At 44.0% G+C, this 23,431-nt stretch overlaps 1 protein-coding gene across 1 annotated transcript in view; it reads right to left on the minus strand.

Annotated features, from left to right (window-relative positions):
• LOC101828273 (LIM domain containing preferred translocation partner in lipoma) overlaps nt 1-23,431 on the minus strand; it is a 583,098-nt gene that overhangs the window by 500,899 nt on the left and 58,768 nt on the right. The window lies entirely within an intron of this gene.

Consider the following 23,431-nt stretch of genomic DNA (forward strand, 5'->3'; position numbering starts at 1 on the left):
ACACAATGACTCTGACAACCAACTCAACTTCCGAAGCATCTGAGGCAGGGAAAACACCAGTGAGGTACCAGGGAAGACACCAACAAGTGAATGAGTAAAAGTTCATGCTCCCAGAGGTATGTGACTATTACACGGAGCTGATCACAAGCTGCCTTATACAACCTATTAATACTAGTTATTTCCCATCAGGAAAATCCTGATTTGCTTTTTTAAAGGGGAGTATCTGGGTCTAAAACGATAAACAGCACTGACCATGGAGTACAGGAGGCCCTATCTCAGAACCATCATGGGCAACACCTACCACACTGTAAACTCTGCTTCTTTGTGTCCATATAAGGGCAGCTTTGCTTGCTCTGGCTCTCACCTTTCTTTCTTTTCTAGTCCTGGAATGCATCATGTGCCAAGTTTAATTTCTTAAGAAAAGGTGGGCAGATCTTTTTTCTACCCTAATGTGTATTCACTGAAATTTATCAGACACTTGTAAACCACTATGTATACAGATAGCTTTGGAGCAAGACCCTGAAGTACAAAGGTGAAGTAAGCTACAGTCACTTTACTGGCATAGCTTATTGCACTTAGTGCAACGTGGGCACTAAGCAAAGATTAACTATTGAATGTTGCAATACCAAAACACTGGAAATGTTCTTTCCATGAAAGTATACAGGGGAGTACCTAAAAACAAAACTGGCTTAAAAGGCAAACCAGAATAGCAGTCTATAGCAGACACACACACGCACGCACACACACACCTTACTAACATTAGGCACTATCATGTCATTTAGGATAACAAGATTATAAGGTAATTCTTCCTTCCATCTTCCCTCCTCTCATGCCCTTTCCAACTTCTCTTGTGTCCATTGGGGGGGGGCATAATAGCCAAAGTTTCTATAAGAATTCATTACATGTATTTCTTCAAAGAGTACCAATAAAAGTCATTTTGAATATAAAACACGGCAATACACCAAAGACAGAAACTGAGAGTAAATGAAAAGGAAGCTAGCATGCTCAGAATTTTGAGTTCTTATATTGCACAGACATAACATTCTTGTCCTTCTCTAGAAGAGGGGTAAAAGGTGTGTGTGTGTGTGTGTGTGTGTGTGTCTGTGCGCGCGTGTGCGTGCCCACACGTGCATGCGCACACATACATACACATGTGCACCCATTCACATACACATGGACAGATGAGACTAGACCATTTATAATATGCCTCATTAATGGGATCCTGTTTGGATGTGACTATGTTCAGGAAAACTGGACAATTTCCAAGATAATCATCTCCCAGAGCCTTAGGAAGTAAAACACATCTGCTGAAAAGGGCTACAGAGGTGGCTCAGTGTTTAAGAGCACTGGCTGCTCTGCCAAAGGAGTTCCAGCACAATATGGCAGCTTGCAAACCATCCATAACTCTGGGTCCAGGAATCCAATGCCTTCCTCTGGCTTTCCTGGGCACAAGGCACATGTGTGGTACACAGACATACATGCAGGCAAACACTCTACACATGAAATTAAAAAGGACTAGGAGGTCTCTCTCACACACACACACACACACACACACACACACACACACACACACACACACACACGCACGCGCGTGCCTGCTCTGGGTGGTAAAGAATGATAGTTAAAGCATATTCAATGACTTACAATTAAGCCTTAAACTTTAGGCCAGGAAGTTACATATATAATTCTGAGTAAATATGCTTATTTTTTTCTTATGCTAAAGGTAAGAGTCTGCTGCTTAAAACATCTACATCTAGGAGGCAGAATCAAAGCACAAACATTTCAACAAACTAAATGAAGGCTGACAGCTTCACACTCAGGAACACTCACTTACACTACTATGAACCAGGCACTGTGGGGTACGGGTACCCACTAATGCATAAAGAAGATAATATGCCTGTAGAGAGCTTAACTGGGGAAGAATGTAAGGGAAGATAATAAATTAGGGGACATAGGAATCCCGTTACTATCTACAGTGCCATCACCTTGATAAGTTTGCCTTTACAAACCAAAGGGAGAATGTCCTTAGCGGGGGAGCAATGACAGATTTTTGTTCCTCACAAACAAGTTTGAGAAACTCAAGTAAACACAGTGATACCCATTTGCAATCCCAACACTCAGGAAGAAGAGACACTAGACTGTAAGTTCTACTCTTTCCCCCAGGAACAAAGTGAGATCAAGGCCAGCCTGACCAAATCAAAGTCCCGTCTCACAAAATCAACACACAAAGATGTAGCTCAATGCTGGACTACTTACCTAGCATTTGCCAGGGGTAGTCTCCACCTCCCCCACCATCATCATCATCACCTCCATCCACCACCATCAATCACCTCCATCAGCAGCACTAACACCATGGTCACCTCTATCACTACCGACACCACCATCACCTCCATCACCAGCACCACCACCACCTCCACGAGAACCACCAGCAGCACCACCACCATCACCACCACCACCACCACACAGGGTGGGGGGAGGCAACAGAGAGACTGACTCATAGCAAATATTCTGAGAAGTCTACAGTAAAGAAAGAAGGTATCACTTTGCACAAGTTAGCATAATTCCAAATACACCTATTCACAAACAGACTTCCCTTTTCACAGAATACTGACCAAAACCCCAAAGAAAATAAACAGAATGTGTGAAGAACATCAAGTTATTGGGGGGGCACTATTTTTCTTTAAAAGACAGTACAACTTATACTTTCCATAAAAACGGCAAATGTCTTGTTCTTCCAGATCAAGAAACTTAATTATTTGGAAGTTCTCATTGCTAGTGTTCTGAAGGAAAAACACTTGCCAGGGAATTACAGACAAGTAAAGACAGCCCAGTTCACCACTCCCCCTACCTATCTACCTCACACAGATAGAATCATCAAGCCCCAAAATTCCTCAAGTCAGGTTCCCACCCAGTGTGGCTGTAGGCGTCCTATGGGCAAAAGACTCACTGAAACAGGCAATCTGCAGAAAAGGGTACAAAGAAAACTCAGCACCTGGCAGGAGTAACAGACTCTACAGTCTCATTGCAGTCAAAGACACATGCAGACAAGTTTCAATAGCGCACACAGAAAGACAGATAAGAGGGAAGGCACGGGCAATCCCTCAACAAGTCTTTGCGCCACACTCCCCTCTGTTAACTGTGAGAGGGGAGATCAAAGAGGCAGATTTGGAAAAGGTCAAGCATGCTTAATTGATACAAAGGGATTTCAGCTTTCATCTGATTTCTGACATCATCAAACTAGGAACACAGTTTCGTCTAATTTCCCAGCTGCCTTTGTCACTAGTCTCCCTCACATGTAGTCAGAGCTCGTGTTAAAATGTAATAAAGAGTAACCAGGAATAGTGGTGCACACTTGTCTTCCCAGCTATTGGGATGCTAAGACAGAAGAAGGCCTTGAGCTTAGGACTTCTAAATCAAACTGGGCAAACAGAGCTGGGGTCTGTCCCCACCTAAAAAAATAACAATAATAAAAGAATAAAAAGTAACCACTAGACAATAATGGCAAAGATGTTTTCACAATAAATCATGTTAGAACATAAGATAACAGCTGGAAAAATCAGATCAACTTGAAACTGTATACACAGACCCCAAACTAATCAGATCTGAAGGTAAAAATTCTTTTTTTGTTGTTGTTAAAAGGAGACACTAAAAATGGATGCAGGGTAGCTCACATCTGTAAACCCAGTACTTGGAGGCTTCAGGACTTCGGAGGTTCACTATGAAGTTGAGTTCCAAGCTAGACTGGGCTAAGTGATGAGACTCTGACTTGACAATATAATGGTAGTGATAATAGTAGCTAGCAAGATATAAACAATTCACAAAACTGAAAATCATAAAAATAAATATGATCACTTAGACACAGAATAAAGATGTTCAGGTTTATTTAGCCAGAATATAGGCAATGCCAAACTATTTCTCACCCATCAGGTTGGCAGTAAGTCAAAGTTTAACAGATAATAGGTAAAGTAACTGCCAGCAAACAGATAAAAGTGATCCCATGATTACATGGGTCCATGTAATGTGCATGTATGTGCATCTGTTCCTGGGACTAGCCCCTGCAAGGACCTATAAAAGACGTTACCAATAGCAACAAGCACACCTAGCACTCAAGATACTGGTATCCAGTGGCATTTGCCACTAAAAAGAATGGGGATACAGTGAGGAAAAGATGTTCCCAAAAGTGAGACAAAAAAGACAAAAGATAAAAACAGAATGCCTTTTAACTCCCAACGGCTACATAAATAACCACAAAATATGAAAAAGGCATGCACCAAGCCACAGGAGGTACCTCATTCTCACTGGCTAAATCTGGAACCTATTGAGGAAGAAAATTTAAGCATGGCAGTAGTGAATCATGAGAAACAGAAATAAAAGTCCTATGAGCCATATTAACTGAGGGAGAAACGCAGGTAGCAGGGTGAGAACAGGAGGAGGCACCACTTAGAGCAGACATAGAAAGATAACCAGGAAGGAATGACCAAGGTGGCATACCATAATTTTGCCACCATCATTACACAGACTGGCTTAGGCACTAATTTAGAAGATAATTTTCACAGACACAACATCATGGATTGCTGAGTAAATTGCAAAGGACAACCGGGCATGTCAGTGCACGTCTGTAGTCTAGCACTTGGGAGGCAGAGGCAGGAGGGTCAGGAGTTTGAAGGTCAACCTAGCATATAGTGAGGCTCCGTCTCCAAAGAAACCAAAATAGTAATAACTGGAGTGGTGGCAATGAATGCAAAGGGCAGAATAATAGCTATATAGTGGATACATCACAAACATCTTGGCAAAGTGACACCAATGCTCACTCTGAGCCTCCCAGTGTGACACTGCAGACACACCATGCACACAGCATTCTCTAGGGGAATGCACAGGCCAGCCTCAGCATAAATACTTAGCTAACATGAAATGACATATTTTTAAATGGGGTACCAGTTTGTACGGAAATACCAACACCACGAAACAGGAAGGATGTGTTAATGTTCCAGATCAAAGAAGACCAAAGAGAAATGACAATAAGTGACTATCAGTCTGAGCTGGCCTGTGCGCTGCAGGAGGAAAATGCCATCGGGAATATAACTGGGTTAGCTGATGAAAGGGGAGTGCAGACACTAAACCTAAATTACAGTCCTGAGTCACCACAGCATGACAGGAAGACATGGTCGTCCCCTCCCTCCGTCTTAGGAAACAGTGCTGCATGTAGGGGTAGAGTGCCATGCACAGTTTATGCAACTTGATCTCACTCGATCTAACCCAAAACTTCAAGAAGCAATGCACACTTACTCCCAAATACATAAAAAAAAAAAATGTGTGTATAAACTGGAGAAAAAGCGGAGACACAGGTGGGGAGATGATAAAACTAAAGAGACAAAATACAAACAACAGATGACTCTGAATAAAAGATATGGACTACACTTGCTCTCAAACATTTTAAACTGGAATTGTTTATAATGAAGGGTTTCGGGGGAAAAAATAAACACCAGGGAATAAAAGAAAAATGTAACAATTAAGAACTCAACTCTGTTTTTTAACAGAATTTGAAATGGTATATAAATTCAACCCGAACTATTTCATTACATATACCACTTACGTGTGTGCATACAAATGTACACACAGATCTTTTTCTCAAAGCTACCAAAAAACTCTTGCCAAAATTTCTTAGCATGACAAAAAAAAAGTCCTATTTCTTCTAAAACACCAAGGGCAGACCACATCCCATGACCTCAAGGGCAGTGGGAACATAACTCCACCCACCTTAACGACTTGTAGGTCAACAGAGGCCTCTGAAATTCCAGTGCCCTGTGTTTGCAACCTGAGGACTGCTTCCCTTCTAGAAGAACAGGGCTGGAAGAAGAGCTATATCCGACAGCATCAATTTTTAAAAACCTATTAGCGGTGGCCTTTGGGGTTAAACACCGCATTGCTGAATGGACTGGGGCGGGGGGAGGGAGGAGGAAGGCAGAGAGCTCTCCTCCTCCTAAATATGGGTTAGGTCCTATGTGCTGTCCTCCCACACCTGTACCTCCAGCAGGAAGTAAGTAATGAATCCAGTCTCCTTCTTGGGTAAGTTTGTAAAAGAAAAAAAAAAAGATATGAAGGTTGGACATTATGAGGTCAAGAACCATCAACTGAATTGGACTTGATGCTTAAGCAGGTAAAAATCTCAGGGAAGGCAGCAGACCCTCAGCCCCAGATTCCAAAGCAAGCTCCGCTTCCTGAAGATACAAATAATGAAAAGTTATGCTGCAGCATACTACCAGCTATTGTCCTCTTCCAAAAAGCATTAAAATAAAAAGGTCAGTTAAGCTCAAATGGTATTTTATTGCATACTCTAAAAAAGACCTTGAACAATTAAAGCAATGAAATATATACTACTTGCTATTATCTTTAAACACTCACGGGGGCATAAAATAGGCAGCAAATCCTGATATTGAAAGAAAAAAAAAGTTAACTCCTCCTCTTCCTTTACATACTGACTTCAGGCCCTGTACCTTATTCAGGAGTTCCTGTGACACTCTTGGTGGCAAGAATTCCTGATTGGACAGCAGTTTTCACTTGTGTGTGATACCCAGAACTACAGCCTATCAAGAGAGACATTAACTAAGAGACCATCAGAGCAATGGCTGGAACTCAAGGACATAGAATGGTCCTGAGGGATGTGACTAAGACTGTCACTATGGTCCCTCTATGGACACCATGATGCAAACGGGCAGACTGAGGACAAGTCTTCTGTTTAAAGTTCTTAGGGAGAATTTAATAGGGAGCCAAGTTTGCAAGCCATGGAACTTGAGGGTTATACATTACTGTTCAGTTCCTAAGTTCCAGGAAAAGCTTGTGCCCTATGATGCTGCCCTGTGTCCTTTAACCTCGTGACTGCCACTGACAGCACCATCTTACTTTTTATCTTATTCAAACTTCCAAAGCAACAAAATGCCAAAACAGAAAAATCAATTTTACCACCCCATAGAAGTAAAGTTCAAACTACTCTACATATGTTTTAGCTTCATTAGCTTCTCTACAGTGTATAAACTATCCCTTAAATTTCAAAGGCATTGCTTTACCACCAATTAGCTAACAAATGAAGGCTTTAACCTTTTAACCAAAGTACCTAGCAGGCAGTACCTTGGGAATATGCTAAGCTTATTGAATTACAGGTCTCGGGAAAAACAACTTCTCCAAAGGTCATCAGGATGGCTCATAGCCCCATTTCAAAATAGTTCCCACAAGGCTCAAAAGATTCAAGTGACTTTACTCACACACACTCAGGTCTTCACCATGGATTTGTAGGTCTTCATTGATAGGGAGGGCCTGAAGCTATGTCTCAGCAGTAATGCGCACCTGAAGCTCTTACAGAGGATCCCCAGTTTGGTTCTCAGCATGTATATGGTAACTCACAACTCTTTGTAACCAGGTCTGTCATTTCTGATGCCCTCCTCTGGTCTGCATGGACACCAAGCACACATGTGTACACATCATCCATGCAAGTAAAAACACTCAGACACATTAATAAAAATAAATCTGAAGAAGAGGAGGAGCAAGAGGAAGAGAAGCAGCTGTCACTACTGTTGCCTCACCAGTCATGTTTTGCCAACCTCTAGCAAAAGGCACTGAGGCCCAGTAACTTCTGGACAGAGGTCTTAGAACCAAAGGAAAGTTCCAGACACCAGTAAGGGCCAGAGTCACTTGATTACTGTGTTTATGCAAGTAATTTACTGTTACTAAGATTCCATTTCCCCATCAGCAAAGTAAGAATAATCTCATACAAACTGAAGTATTCAGGTGACACGCTTGTGACACACTTAAGGAGTATGGCCCCCAGTTTGTGCCTTCTCTACATCAGATGCAAGGGGAAAAAAACGGGTTTGTTGACACTGCTAGTGTCCGGGACTCCTGGGCTTACACCCACTTCCAAAGACTGGAAGCAGAAGAATATTTATGATCCCAAGTTCAATTTGCACTATTGAATTAATTAAGATGTGGAAAGCCAGCAAAGGGTTCAGAGTAAAACAAATGAAACACCAGTGGGGCAAAATCTGTGAGAGGAAGGAATTCCCTATAATTAAATTTCAATCAGTGAGTTTAGGATATGAGAAAGGGCAGAGGATGCTAATCACAAACAGATTAGTGAATAAATTGCAGGCTGGCTACTTCCTACAGGTTCCTGAGAGAAATTGAGCACGATGGGTCATCATTCCTACTTAAAGGGCAGAAAAAAATGAATTAAACGCCAAGATATACCTGTCTGTTTCCAAAGCCCTCAGTTATCACAGATTTAATGCTATTGAAGAAAATAAAGGAATTATCTTGTTCAGTAACCACATTTTATAAGTCAGTGAATAAATAGGGGTAAAAAGATGCTCACAAAGATAAAATAATTAAAACACAAACAGAATATCCCAGGAATGGCCTTAAGCACTCTCGAAGCTACTTTAGAAACTAAGACAAAAGGATGCCAAGTTCAAGGCCAGCCTGAGCACCTTAGCTATCCATGTGTGACTATTTTTCTCCATGCTATAACAAAAGACTGGCTAAAACAAGCTCAGGAAGGAGTTGTTCTGGCTTAGTGTGAGGGTGCTGTCCATCATGGGAAAGAGGGTGTGCCAGCAATAGCCATGGCCCCAGGAGTATGAGGCAGTAGTCACATGGCAGCCATGGTCAGGAAGCAGAGAGAGATGGATGCTAGTAACCAGCTCACTTGCCTTTCATTCATGCTGGACCCCACCGCATGGGGTGATGCCGCGGACATTCAAAGAGGGTCTTCTCTCCTAGGGTAAACAGGTTTGAAAACGCCCTCTCAGACACGGCCACAAGTGTCTTTCCTAGGAGAGTGTAAGGGAAGTCAGGTTGACGGTGAAGACTGACAGTCACAGAGGTCATGGATGAAAAACAAGAAAGGCAACACAGCACATATGCTAGGATTTGACTTTTGCAAGAGCAGGGCGTATCAAAAACTAAAATGAGGGGGTGGGAAAGCGATGGTTCTCACTACCCCTTCCAACATGTACTTAAGAGGGGGTTCATGTGTCGAGGCCCCAAAACGACTTCAGCATCAGTTCTCTACTCCTATCACCAGCGATCAAACTCAAGTCATGAGAAACTAGCTGTACAGATAAGGACCGAGATGGGAGCCATGGAAAAAGTAGCTTAGAGTCTGCTCTCATTGACTTGTTCCATGATGTGTTGAAACTCACGAAGAGATGAAAACGCACGTTTCTGGAGCGCTACTCAAAGGGAGTTTCTGGGAGGCTGTGTCAATTGTCACCATGGCATTACTTATTAGGAAGTCTCTTGCTGTCATTTTTTTTTGTTATTTTAATTACAGTTTGATCAGTGAGGAGCTATTTTGAATCTGTGGGACTTTCCTAACCAGATTGTTTTGGCATTTTAAAGTCACTCAAATTCAAGGCCTACACAATATAGCAAGTATCTTTGTCCCCCTTCTCTCCTTTAGACTCAAATTCTAAACAAAGGAGCCATCTGTTCCCTCTGAAAACATCAACCCTTGTTTTCGTTTTTCCATTAATAATAGTGCCTCAAACTTATATAATATCTATCTCCAACTTGCTTATTAAAGCATTCTGTAGACATTGCCTCATTCATCTTCAGCATTACAGTCTACAAATGGGAGGAAGGGGAAATGTTTGCCAATTTTCAGTTTGATAAATAATTGTTGGATAGCTAATGAGTTTGTGTGAGAGATTGCATGGTAGCATCAGAAGGGCCCTTTCCCGAGCATCTAGTTCAGTTCTGACTCCTGCACGTGTAAAGAGACTGAAAAAGGAGAAGCGATTCTGTGCCATTTATGTACTTGGCTCTTTGCTCCTGATGGTAGGCAGAGGGGGGGGGGGGAGCGCATCTTACATGCTTTTATGTCTCCAGAAGCTGGTGTCTAAAGTGCTTATTTAAATAATCGCTGAATGAATGAACATGTCTGTAAATAGTTTGGACACAGCAGGTCTTGCAAAGTCGTGGTAAGAGCTCAGCTCTTCTGCACCCCCCCCCCCCCCCGCCATTCAGTGTGTTAGTGTTTGGTTATCGACCTAAATACAAAAAGAACCAAATAGAGAAGAGGTTAGAAAAAGGTATGTCCTTATAAATATGAAATATACCAAGCCAATGCAATGACTTAGCCATTGGCCATGTATAAAACTGAAGCCACATAAAGGCAAACATTACAGCAGAGGCAGACTCCCCAGATGCTCTGCATTCTTTGCATGGTCCCTATACTGGGGACTTTGATGGAGTTGTGCATAAAATATTACTGGGAAAAAAACTATCTATCTAAACACCAAAGGACAGTGTGTTTCTATAGCACACATTAGCCCAATAAGGACAGTCCTCCATCCTCTGATTTAACTTCATCAGTCCCCGTAACTCCAGAGGACTCTCAGCATTAGGTCATGAAATCTAGCAGTCCAGAGTTTTCCAAGGAGCAGAGACGTCACTGGAACAAAGATCTGTCTTTCCATGTGCCTGAAGTCAGTGGTTCATCTGCCTTCCCCCCACCTCCCTCCCCCTCCCTCCCTCCCCCTCTCTCTCTCGTTTTCAGAATGTCTTATTCCCTGCTGCAAATCCTTGTTACTGTACAGAAAATAAGTGGTTCCTAGAAAAGCAGTTCCAACACAGTCAATAATTCTCTAAAGAGCCTTCAAACTAGGCTGTCCCTGTAGATGACAAGAGTGGGGTCTAGAGAATAAAGGGGATTTCCCTTGCCATCGCTGGGGATCCAGCTCAGGGCCTCATTCATACTGGGAAAATGCTGATACTAAGCAACACCCCGAAGCCCGAGATGACTTTCTTTACAATAGAGAGAGGAGAGGGCGAGTAGGAGAGAGGAAGAGACTGAGAGACAAGAGAGAGAGAAAGAGGGAGGGGGAGAGAAAGCAACTATGTTATAATGTGATCTCACATAGGGTAGATCACTAAAAATGAAAAGAAAATAAATTCTTTTCAAAAATATAAACAAACTAACACAAGTGAAATGTCAGTTCTGATCTCCCCTCCTAAGGAGAGATACCTGGAGACAGAGCAAACCACAGAAGATACTTGAATCCCTCAAACATCGCCTATTTCACATATATAGGCGACTGCCAACAGTGAATGCCAAGGAGAAGTCTCTAGATTCTGCCCCGCAGTGCTGTCAGCTGGAGATCTATACAGTAGTGATTTGGGGTGCACAGCAGTAGTGGGCTGCAAGAAAAGGTTTTAGCAGGCCCAGCTAGGGCTGGACACAGTCCTTTCCATACCTAGGATTGGCTTACTCAAGGCAAGAGTCCCAGGGCCGTTCAGTGTTCTAGCAGAAAAGGCCAGGGAATGTTAACCCTTTCTCACACTTTCCAGATAAAACTATCCTTTTGCTCACTTGAGCATTCTTGCTATGAAACAACTTCCAGAAAAAATAAATAAATAATAAAAATAATACCTGTAGACTTAGCATACAAGCCTCATAATTAAATATTTCATGCTTAAAAGTAAAGGATCCCATATTTGACATGTAAAAGTCCCACTAAATGTAACTGATTTTCACCTTTAAGCCCCTTTCAGCAGGGCTACTTTAACATAGCTGCTAAAAAGGTCCATGGTTCCAAGAATTTACCTAACTGCTGATTATGTGCCTGTGCTAGTCTGCAAGGACCACGGGGACCTGCCTGATACAGCATTCTCTTAGTCCACGCCAGGCTCCTGCTTTAGAACATGCATCTAGTAACAGACGCCCCCTAAGAAGGTAGAGGCTTCCCCTCACATACACACGCTAACTAGTCAATAGGATCTGATGGCCAAAAAAAAGGTTCTTTTTCCAAATAAAAATTCCCATCAAAAGATACTGCTGTTCTAAAAATGGTAACTAATCAGTTAGCATTGGGTGGTGTTGGGCAAGGGGTTCACTCAGCCACTGAGAGTATCAATTAGCCTTTTTTTTTTTTTTCAAAATAAATGGTCAACTCAAGTAAGTAGACTTCATTGTGGCCCAGAAACTCAGTACCTAAAATGAAGTTCCTACCTAACTCTGGATAGTTTAACCTCTCCTGCTGGGAGACTGGGGGGGGGGGGTAGGTGGAACTGACAGATGGACAGACAGACAGGTCGGCAGACACAGCCAGCCATCACTCTTACCCAATAATCAACCTGCAAACAATTCCCACTACCTTGCCCTTCACTATGTCTTTGCATAAATTCAATACAAAGCAGGCTTTTAAATAAAGGGAAAAAAGACACACAGACACCATTTAACACAAACCCCACCTTAAGATGATACCCTCTGCAGGGTTAGCCGCTCCTCTTCACTCCAGGCCACACAAGTAACCATGTGCTGTCTCCTCAAACCTGTCCCTGTGGTCCCTAAGCGTACAGTGAGATGCAGGGAATGAAATAATACCCAAGTGTCTACCAATTGTTGTACCCCACCAGAGAGCTTTGAAATTCCATGAGAAACAAAAGCAAATTATTACGTGCCTTCTGTCTAGGTCCTGGGGTTTGCCTGACACTTCCCCTACCAACAAAACTAACTCTTCACGTGAGCATCATAGTGTGAGTTCACTAGTAACAATGTATCAATACGAAGGAACAAATACATCTCATTTGTGTTTGTTTGTTTATTTCCATGCTAAGGAAGTTTCTGCATCACCCACCAATGACTTTTGGAGATTCTATAATGTCTTTTTAGGACATTTGAAATCGGCCCCAAATTCAAAAACTAAAACGGTGAAAGTCAAAACCACAAAATAAAAATACAGAGCCCAGATGACAAGAAAATTATTTGGGAAAATAAAATAATAGCATACCCCCTATTTTAAACTTTTTAAATGAATAAAAATAATAATAGCTAATAAAAGGTGATAGAAAACAAAAGTAAAATTGAGCCCAGAAAAGACTCATTTGCCTGAGATCCCTTTCAGCCATGCAATTGAAACTGACAGCAGAAAAAATAATATTCACGTTTCTACTTGCTACCCCCAAATGACATGGTTGGCCGTTTGTTTTGTTTTAAATAAAATGGGGAAGCAACAAATATATTAAATCTATCTGCAAAAAAAACCCACATTTGCATGTGGAAAACAAATAAGTGGGTGCCTGAATGGGTGATTAGGCATGCAATTGCCCATCTGCACGGGCCGAGCATCCTTGCAGGTGTGCGCTGCACAGGCGCAGATCATCTGAACCGAGAGTCTCCAACCATGCAGGGTTACAGGTGAGGACAAACCAAAATGCTTATGCTCTAGACTTGAGCCACCCAGAGCTACAACACCATTTAGGCCAATCTTTTCATTAGATCTCTGTGGATCCTTTAGATGAACGAAGTAATCTCCCCTTCCCCCAGAGTACCCTCAAAGTGTGCTTGGTGGCATCTGCTGTCATTTTTGCTATCAAGACTGTGTGACCCTCCCTCCTTCTGTCTTCACTCCAGCTGTGCGAGCCCACTTCAGTCTCAGGACCACTTTCACTCATTCTGAAACACTTTCTTCTGTCCCATTCTGGTATCTTTGGTTTTCTGGTTTACTTCACTCACAACCCTGCTCACATGTGCGCCTAGAATAGGGTGTAGACCATTGTAGGCATTTATCCAAAAGGTGTGAAATTAATAAGTGACCTTTATTATGATTTGCTACATCAGGCACGATAGGACCTCTTATGAAATTAAGGTAGAATTCAATAAGTTTCAACCCAGTGGAGAAGAAAAGACAGGTTTGTGTTAATCAACAGTGCAAAGTATCACGAATGCCCTACTGGACAAATTGGCAAAACACCAAGCAGTGCAGTAGCAGATCACTGGCAATGAGTGGGAAGGGTGGGAAAGGGCCAAAAGAACACAACTCTCGGCAACTGTCTTGAAAAGAAGCAAAAAATAAAGCCACAAAGATACATTCAGTTCAAAGGCATTCTCAGGTGTCCTCATTTAGCTTCTTGTGTCCTTATCAATAGCACTGGGCAACAAGACTTCCTTATCAATAGTACTATGTGTGGCAAGACTGTCTGAGCTATATTTCCAGGTGCCAAATTCTGCAAAGAGAAGAATCGCTGCATTTAAGTGTTCATCCTAAAAGGGAATTTCAAATGCACATAGAAATTTGTCTTCAAAATGTTCTAGATTAAGACAGGGGAAGCCTTCAGAAAAATGACACTGGTGGGTCTGGAGAAATGGCTCAGTGGCCAAAAGCACTGGCTGCTCTTCTAGAGGACCCAGGTTCAATTCCCAGCACCAAAACAGCAGTTCACGACTGTCTGTAATTCCAGGTCCAGGGGTTCTGATGCCATCTTCTAGACTACAGCAGGCATATATGTGATAAACAGACATACATGTAGCCAAAACACTCTTACATATAAAATAAAAATAATTTGTAAAAGGCAGTAAGGTTAGTTATTGGCAAACTCTCTACTTGTTCACTCCCCTGAAAAACACCAGTGTTGACCCCTACTTAAATAACTGCCATGATGGAGCACTTTGATTCCCCACCCCCAACTCCCAAAAAATCCTAACTGTGGCTTGCTCTCCATACTGAAAACCCGGCCTCACTCATCTTTCTGTTGCTCCACCCACACTCTCAGAGCTCCTGCTGAGGTCAAAGTGAGCTTCATCCCTTGCACGTCAGAGCCCCCACGAGAGTGTACTACCCCTTGGCTCCCTCCAGCCATCCCCTTCAGCTCTTTCTTCACTCTCCAGTCTGTTTTCCATGCACCTAGTCAGTGCAAAAGGAAATCACTGACAGCGAGCAAGAAGGGTGGGAGGTGGCCAGGTCGGTAGCCTCTTCCATCTCCTCCATGCCTCTCCCACGATTCCATGGCACGGCTTTTGAACGGACCTAGCACAAAGACAGTTGGGCTCTGCTGAGAGCTAACATTGTGCCTTGGAGAGGATGTGGGGACACAAGATCCAATGGAGTCAAGGAGCAAGGTCAATCCAAGAAAGACTCTGGTGGCACCAATTACTTTTGTGACCTGGACCATCTTTAGGTCTAACCCCTTGGAAGCAAAAAAAGACAAAGTCAGCTCCTGGCCCTACTTAACAGTAGAGACACAGAATTTAAGAAGTCAAGCAACACGCTCCTGTAGGTGAGGAACCTTCTACTCCTTATCCCAGCTTCTCAACTCTTTCGACCAGCATGTACAGATAAACATGATATTAGAGTATGGAGCTTTTAACCTTCTCTGTAACTAAGAATTGAGTTTAGTGCTACAATTTTGCTATGAGGCCTTGGAAAAGGCACTTAAAAGTCAACAAACCAAAGAATCCCAGAAAGCAAGACAAAAAGAGAACTTTATTTTTGTTTATTTGCTGTCTGATTGATGGCAAGTGTGCAAAGGCTGGAAGACAACTTCCAGTGTCTTTCTTTCTTTCTCGCCATCATCCGCCTTGCATTTTGAAACAGGGTTTCTCATTGGCCCAGGGCCAATAGGGCCATGCAGCCTCTCTACCTCCCCAACACAGGGGTTACAGGTGGCCACCACCGTACCAGTTTTTGGTTTTTTCTTTAAACATGGGCTCTAGGAATCAAACTCATGTCCTCAGGCTCGCACAGCAAGAATCTGGCTGAGTCCTCCTCCTATGCCCTGGAGAAGCTTCAAACTGCCTAGTGCCAACAGTCAAGCAACTTCCTGCACATCTTCACTCTCACTTCTCTGCCAGAACCACGGGAGATTCTCTAAATTGGCCTCGGCTAAACAGCATGCATCCCCGTTATCGTTTCCACCCTAACCCCTCCAGGATACCCTGCCAATATACCAGTGAACCATGGAAAATGAAGTACAACCCACCCATTCCTCAGATCAAGAAAGATGAGGCCCGTGGGAAGGCCACAACAAGGATAAATTTCCGGAGCAGAGCCAATCTAGAAGAAGCACGCCCGTGTCCTCCACGAAGTCTGATAATGCATGGCTAGTCTTTGCTACTGTGTTAAGCTATGTTAGAAACCGCATCAGAGGTTTCTAACAAGGGGCAAAGGTTCTGGAGGACTGGAAGACAAAGATGCCCACTAGCCTGTAGTGCACACGCGTTTATAAACAGAACAGTTCTGTCTAGCAGGCAACCGCACAGGAGCAGGGTGCACGGGCATGGGAAAGCTGAGGAGGGACGCTGCAGGGAGACGCACGGTGGCAGAGGCAGCAGAAGCCGAGGACAGCAGTGGGCAGGAGAGCGGGGACTGGGGCAGCAGAAGCCAGAGGACGGCAGTGGGCAGGAGAGCGGGGACTGGGGCAGCAGAAGCCAGAAGACAGCAGTGGGCAGGAGAGCGGGGACTGGGGCAGCAGAAGCCAGAAGACAGCAGTGGGCAGGAGAGCGGGGACTGGGGCAGCAGAAGCCAGAGGACAGCAGTGGGCAGGAGAGCGGGGACTGGGGCAGCACAAGCCGAGGACAGCAGTGGGCAGGAGAGCGGGGACTGGGGCAGCAGAAGCCAGAGGACGGCAGTGGGCAGGAGAGCGGGGGCTGGGGGCGACAGGGATAGAAGAATAAAGCAGGCTTTGGGCGGTTTTACATGATCCTGGTGAAATTAACTTAATGGCATGAAAACCCAAAACAGGAAGGAAACCTAAGAATGGAGTACATAGGAACATCAAAGCCTACCTCCATTCTCAATGTAAACTGCACTACAGGAATATGTTCATTATGTAAAAGCCTATTTTGTTTTCATGTCATCTCTCAGATTACATCATAGAGTGGCTATAGCCGTCTCATACCTTATTACAAATAAATCACTACTTAAATCAGAGAATGAGCCAGGCCCACTGATTTAAAGGGAAAATATTAGATCATTCTTTAATAACCCATATAATTCAAGTCAGTTACCATTGAGGCGGTGAGGTAATTCTACGCTAAACAGGCACAAGGAGGAATCAAGGAGGGTCAGCCCTGAGCAGGTCTAGAGACGGCACCATTCACAGATGCAGAGGTGGCCACCAGCACTTGCATGAGGCTCATCCTTCTATCGGGGAAAACACACACTACTGTTGCCCCCAAAGCCTCCCTCACCAGAAAGTTTATTGACATTTTACGCAAAACCACTATTTCCCAATCCCAGAATAGATGAGCATCATGAGGTATTTGAATGTGTGCCCCAGAAGCCACTGGGGTAAATGAGTGACAGTGAAACTTTAGGTAATTCAGGAAAACATGAATTCTGTGGTGACTGATATGCCAGCCCTGAAGAGTCCCCCTGCCCCCCCCCCGCCCTCCCACCTCCTCCTGCCCACCCCCTCTCCTCCTGCCCCGGGGGCCATGAGGACACTGAAAAGTGAAAGCATCAAGACAAATGTGCAACCGAAAAGGACTAAGAGAGACTTCCAGCAAAGAATTACACATGCCTAAGAAAAAAAGAAAAAGAAATCTGGGGCTGGAGAATGGCTCCAGTTAAAGGCACTGGCTGCTCTCATAGAGGACCCAGGTTCAGCTCCCAGCACTTAAAGTGCCTCGAGACTGCCTGTAACTACAGGTCCAGGAAACTGGATACCCTCTTCTGGCCTCTGCAGGCACGGCACACACGTGGTGCACAACTCGTGTAAGATGAAAACAAATCATAAAAGGAAGAAGAGATAAAACTAATGCTACATCACTACATAGTAAGTAGCACACTCAGCAGGCACGGCATGCTCATGGAGCACAGAGATGTGTGAGGGTGGCTGGCACCTTATATCGCACAATCAAAACACTTAAGTAAGATTCTGCATCTAAACTCAGCCCTACTGTGTTGTCTTCAGCCATAGAACTCTGCTATGTCTTCCTTCGTGCCTTCAATAAAACGAATCATGGGTAGGAAACACTTTGAAGGCCCGGAGAGGATCCTAACAAAGGAGCTGAGAAAGAGACCACCAAGCAGGGAGTCGTGACTTTCTGGCCAGTAGCATTTTTAATGACCACAGCTATGCCTTCCTCTCTCTTGGGCTCCCAGGCTACTAATAACCTTGACCCTGATTTTAAATCTCTCATTTCCATTAACTTTGAGAGAAGCGATTAAGATGAACACCATGGGAGTGTGACGCCATCTATAAGATGACCTGCTGAGCCTGTTTTTATGAGAAGACAATTTGGGTCAGGAAAAGAGACGGATGCCCTGGAAAGAAACTCTCTGCCAGACAGAAGGCATTGGCTGAGGCTTCCTGTCTGATCCCGTCATCCCCACAGCACTGTTGTGCAACAGCTCCCTGTTCCTAATGCAAATGGTATTCATAACTACAGAGACACACTGTCTGCGCCAAGAAATACTGATTTATTCAACTTCTCAGGACACAGTGTGACCCAACAGAGGCAGCACATCCCTGAAATATAATGGAAGGGACAAGATGGAGGCTCAACGAGCCAATTTTAACCTACATTTACCTAATCCATTTCTAGAAAAGAAAAGAAGTTAGAAAAAGAAATGAAACATGCCTAAAGGTGACAAGGGCTCATTACAAAGAGTCAAGGTGGCCAGATGGAAAAAAAATATTGAGAGGAATTTCCTGAATTCTCCCTGCAGGGCACACTGAGGCAGGTCTGTCCCTCCCCAGCTCTTGGCGCCTCACCTATACAGCTAAGGGCTCAAGCAAGAATTCCAGTCATTTCCAGCAAAGCCGCTCTGGCTGCTGAGAAAAGCCAAAAATGCAGAATGGTGGAAAGGGCAGCATAAGCTGAGAGCTTGTGATTCTCCTCCAGAAACACAGGCAAATTTTGCATTCCACACTGTTGTGTATCAATGTCTTCATTTCAAATTTCTAATGGAATTTTCCTCCAAAAAGTTTCCAAAGCAAACTGATCTACAGAGAGGCTGAGTTTATTCGGGAGCTTCAGGTAAGCCCTGACTATCAGCATAGCCTCAGTTGCCTGGAAATCAGTAACCAGGAGTTCCTCAGAGTCCTGTATAACCCACATCCTGGGAGTCATGTCATGTTCCTCTCGTTCCCCATGTGAAACACATCTAACACAGAGAACTGTGTATTGTTTCCAGTGTTGGGAATTAAAAACTTAATTTAACTTTGAAAAACAAAGACTGTGGCTTACAACATGGAAAACCTTTGATACTCAGAGAAGTCAACTGCCTTCCTAGAAGTTTGCCCCACAGACATATCTGCACAGCAAGAATGGAAACCTTTAGACCAACCTGAAGGGAGTTAGTTACACCATAATGCAGTCACGTGACTGGGCTTTGTGGCAATCCTTCAGGAGAGACTACAGGGATGGGAAAACTCTCCTACAATCTCATGAGAAGTGCTGAGGGACCCACCTAAGTTGCCAGATCTCTGACCTGTATGACTATATCTGTCTTTTTTTTTTCTGTTTGGTGTGTGTGTGTGTGTGTGTGTGTGTGTGTGTGTGTGTGTGTGTGTGTGTGTGTGTGTGTGTGTGTGTTTTCCAAGACAGGGTTTCTCTATGAATACATGTTTCTTTTCTTTCTGTGGTGTGTGTGTGTGTGTGTGTGTGTGTGTGTGTGTGTGTGTGTGTGTGTGTGTGTGTGTGTGTGTGTGTTTTCCCAAGACAGGGTTTCTCTGCAGCCTTAGCAGTCCTGAAACTCACTCTGTAGACCAGACTGGCATCAAACTCAAGAGATCCACTTGCCTCTGCCTCTGCCTCTGCCTCTGCCTCCTGAGTGCTGGGATTAAAGGTGTGTGCTGTCACCACCTGGCTTGAATACATGCTTTCTAGCTCTGAGACACGACCCAAGCACACCCTGGTCACACACACATAGCTGTGACTTTAACATTGGTGTATAAAGTAAGCACAGCACTTTCAGCTTAGGGTTAGAGATGAGCTGGAGACAGACGCACATAGGAAATTCCAACCTGACCAGTCACATTTTGACATTATCCATTTCTATTCTCAGATACCAACCGCCACCCTTTGCCTAAACTATAGTCACAGGCTCACCATACCATCCATCTGAGCTTCCCTTAGAGATAAATCCTCCCCCTGGAATCTGTCTCCATGATCCCAATCCTCTACACTCTCCACACCTTTTGTCTAGACCTGGGGAGACCTGAGGTGGTGATTTACTTACCTCGTCCTGCTATCATAAGCCTTGACAAATAAAAACACCATAATATCCTAAGGAGTCTAAAAGCGACCGCACATGTACTCAGTGCCAGAGAGGTTGCTTCTCATATACAAAGCCATGGATTCAATCTCCAGGACTCCACTGCAGGAAGGAAAAAACTCTGGATTTGCTAACTTTCTGACAAACACTGGACTCAGGGAAGAAAACTACATACACTATAACAAAAAGCAGTCGTGTGGAAACAGTACAAGGAATCTTCCACTCATCCTTGAAGTTACTGCAAAGTAACCCAATGAGAAAGAAATCTTAAAATCCATGCTCATGTTCTAGGTCCACGGCAAGGAAAGAAAGAGGCATCCCCACTGCACCGAATCCAAGAAACACTGCTGTGGGACGAGGAGAAGGGTCGAATGAGACTCCTCCCCTTTTCTTTAACTGACAGCAATCTTATCTCCTACAAGGTGGCCCAACATTACATGAAGACCCACAGATTCTGGGAGATGGCATAGGCCTTGGTTCACACTCTGTAAGTCCCCTTGCAATATGTGAAACAAGTAAGTAAAAATGAAACCTGGCTCAACAGATGGTGACAAATGCTCAGAAGCCACCTGTCCAAGGAACTGCAGGGAGCCAAGACATACACCTCTAACAGAAATGACCACTTTTTGCTGCCGGCAGACACTAATACCTGGTAGATCTTAAGACCCAAAAGGAAATATTAAAACTCAAAGTTCTTGGCTACAACAATTGTACATTGATATCCAGAGATGGAAATCATTTCCTTCCTGACTCCCACTGGGCCAGGCATGCTCGGGGCAGAAGGTCTGATTCTGTGAACAAACAAAGCAACAATCCCACAGGCTAGACTACAGCTTCTCTGGGTCTCTCAAGGACTCCACATCCCAGGTCTCCACATCTACCTCCTGGCACCTCTTCCTGCTGTAGGTCTCAACATTAATGATTTTTTAAAGCCCCAAATGTAGTTTCTTTCCCGAGACTCAGGACGAGTTACTGCTCCTCTAGTCTTGGCGAGGACAGGGCCTGGGTGTGGAGAAGGATGACTGCCAAACACAAGTACTATATCCCAGGCACAGTGCTAGACTCAACCTTTACAGTGTCTTACCTCCCCTTTAACTCATTTTGAACCTCGATGGAGAAAACAATAAACAATAACCTATGAAGGGACCACACTTGACAAACTGCTACCAACAGACTCGCACAAAACAAATACAAGAGGCTGGCAAGGCAATCAGTGAGATCTAAAAATCTGAGATTAGGAAAATGAAGGCAAAGAAAGGCTAACATTCTGGCAGGCTTTCTGTTAGCCTATCCTGCCATACTCTCTACCTTTGAAGGCACTAATAGCAATGTTTGAAGCCACTCTGCCCTCAAAAGCCTATTTCTAGCTGTTATACAGCCCCAGCAGATTCAGTCAGGGCCTGGTAGAGCAGCCTTTGGAAACGGGGCACTCAGACTTTCAGATTTATTCTTGTATGCATGAAGTTGTGTCATATGCCTTTTATGTATCAGACACCTCACTAGACTATGGGACACAGACAGACACTGTCCTTCCTCTGATTGGGTATTATATTTTTAAAAAATTAATTTTTTTATTTTATGTGCATTGGTGTTCTGCCTTCATGTATGTCTATGTGAGAGAATCAGATCTTGGGAGTTACATATAGCTGTGAGCTGCCATGTGGGTCCTAGGAATTGAACCTGGGTTCTCTAGAAGAATGGTCAGTGCTCCTAACCACTGAGCCATCACTCCAGGCCTGTGGGTAATATACTCTTGAAGGTCAAGACTGTGTATGACCCAGCATCCTGCCTTTTCCAATCTCACTCTTACAAGCAGCTCTTAATGGCACATCATTTTAGTCCTCTCAGTATCTTTGCAGAGTCCAGCTGGCCAAGATCCCTTCCAGAAGACGATTCAAACCCTGAAGTGTGACACTCTCCTGAGGGCTGACATCAAGGTTTCTAGTCCTTTCTCTCCAACAGTACAATTGCTCTGAGGAGCCACATAATCTGTGCTGTGTGACTGCTATAAGGTCCAAGTAGCACAGTCTTTGGTGTGTATACTCCAAGTAGCACAGCCCCATCCTTTCAGCCCTGGTGGCAGGTTCGTCACTGTGTAGCAACTAAAGCCTTGGTGAACATGGCAGCAAGGCCCTCTCTCCTCCAAACAGGAAAGCAGATGTCTTCAGCCTGGTCACTAGGCAGCTCTCTCATCTTGAGGATGAGAAAGCTAGCACCAAAAAGGGACAGAGCAAAGAACACTACGGAGTATCGGCACTGGCATCCTGCTCAAGTTGAGCCCAAAGTCACCTCCCAGTGAACCATGTCTTCTGGGACTACAAGGTCACACTGCCACCTCATTCCAAATAGCACATGCCCTGGCCATGTCAGTGCTGCAGAAGCAGAGTCACAGTTGCACCCTAACAATCTAAGGATAACAGAAACTTCCGGGCCTCTTCCAGCTGACTCATTAAGGCAGTCTTTCCTGTTCTACCATTACAACATAGAGTTCATTAAATACAAGTTCAAGGCTACCACAATTTCATTTTACACACTGAGAAACTCAAAAGGTGAAGCAGGTAACAAAGCTTCCCATTGATGCTATAACCATAACCTGGGGATGGGGGTGGGATATTCAAGTCCATGTTTGAGAGTTTAATAAATACTGCAAAGTCATAGCCAAAGAGCACCGGTTACCTATGCTACAGAGACCAACCACCCAATGAAAGTAATGGAACAACAATTAAGAAAACAGGATGACAAAACACAAGGATGAAGTCACTTGCAATCACAACAGCATTCAGTGTGTTTTGAAGAACTCCACAACACTTGGCGTGAGGTATATCGTCCTGTAGTTTAATGCCAATCCTTACATTAGATAGGGACTGAGCCTCATCATGGAGACCACAGAAACTAGAGTCAGTAGACGCAAGAATCCCCCAACTACTTTCCCTCAGCATGTCACCAAGGCACCGGCAGGTCACACCATACGGATGATTCTTTGTGACACATCCATCATACCTAGCTGCCTGTGAAATAGAGACCCACCGCAAGATGACACATCTGGTCACCTTTCCAACAGACAACAACAAAATCCACACGCAACTGTCACTGCCACACCAGCAGGCCATTAAAACAGAGGCCCCCATGCTCTGCCAAGGCTAAATTAGCCCTTGCCACCTCCAAAGGTTGATGGGAAAATAAAATGAGGTTGCAAAAGAAAAAGGCACATCACACAGGAGTAAACAAGAAACATCTGATTGTTTCCTGTCATCCTCATGTCAAGTCTCTCAATTTCGATGACACTCCACTTCTTGCCAAAGGAAAAAGAAGGGAGGCACACGATTACTGGCAAGATGACATTGTTGTCACTGAGTTTTCCTCCAGTGTCTCTGCATGCCACCTTGCCAGAGGTGAAGCCCACCTTCGCTTTGCCACATATTTTATTGGCATTG

The sequence above is a fragment of the Mesocricetus auratus genome, unplaced genomic scaffold, assembly GCF_017639785.1.
Source record: "Mesocricetus auratus isolate SY011 unplaced genomic scaffold, BCM_Maur_2.0 Super-Scaffold_100008, whole genome shotgun sequence".
In the NCBI taxonomy this organism is placed as follows: domain Eukaryota; kingdom Metazoa; phylum Chordata; class Mammalia; order Rodentia; family Cricetidae; genus Mesocricetus; species Mesocricetus auratus.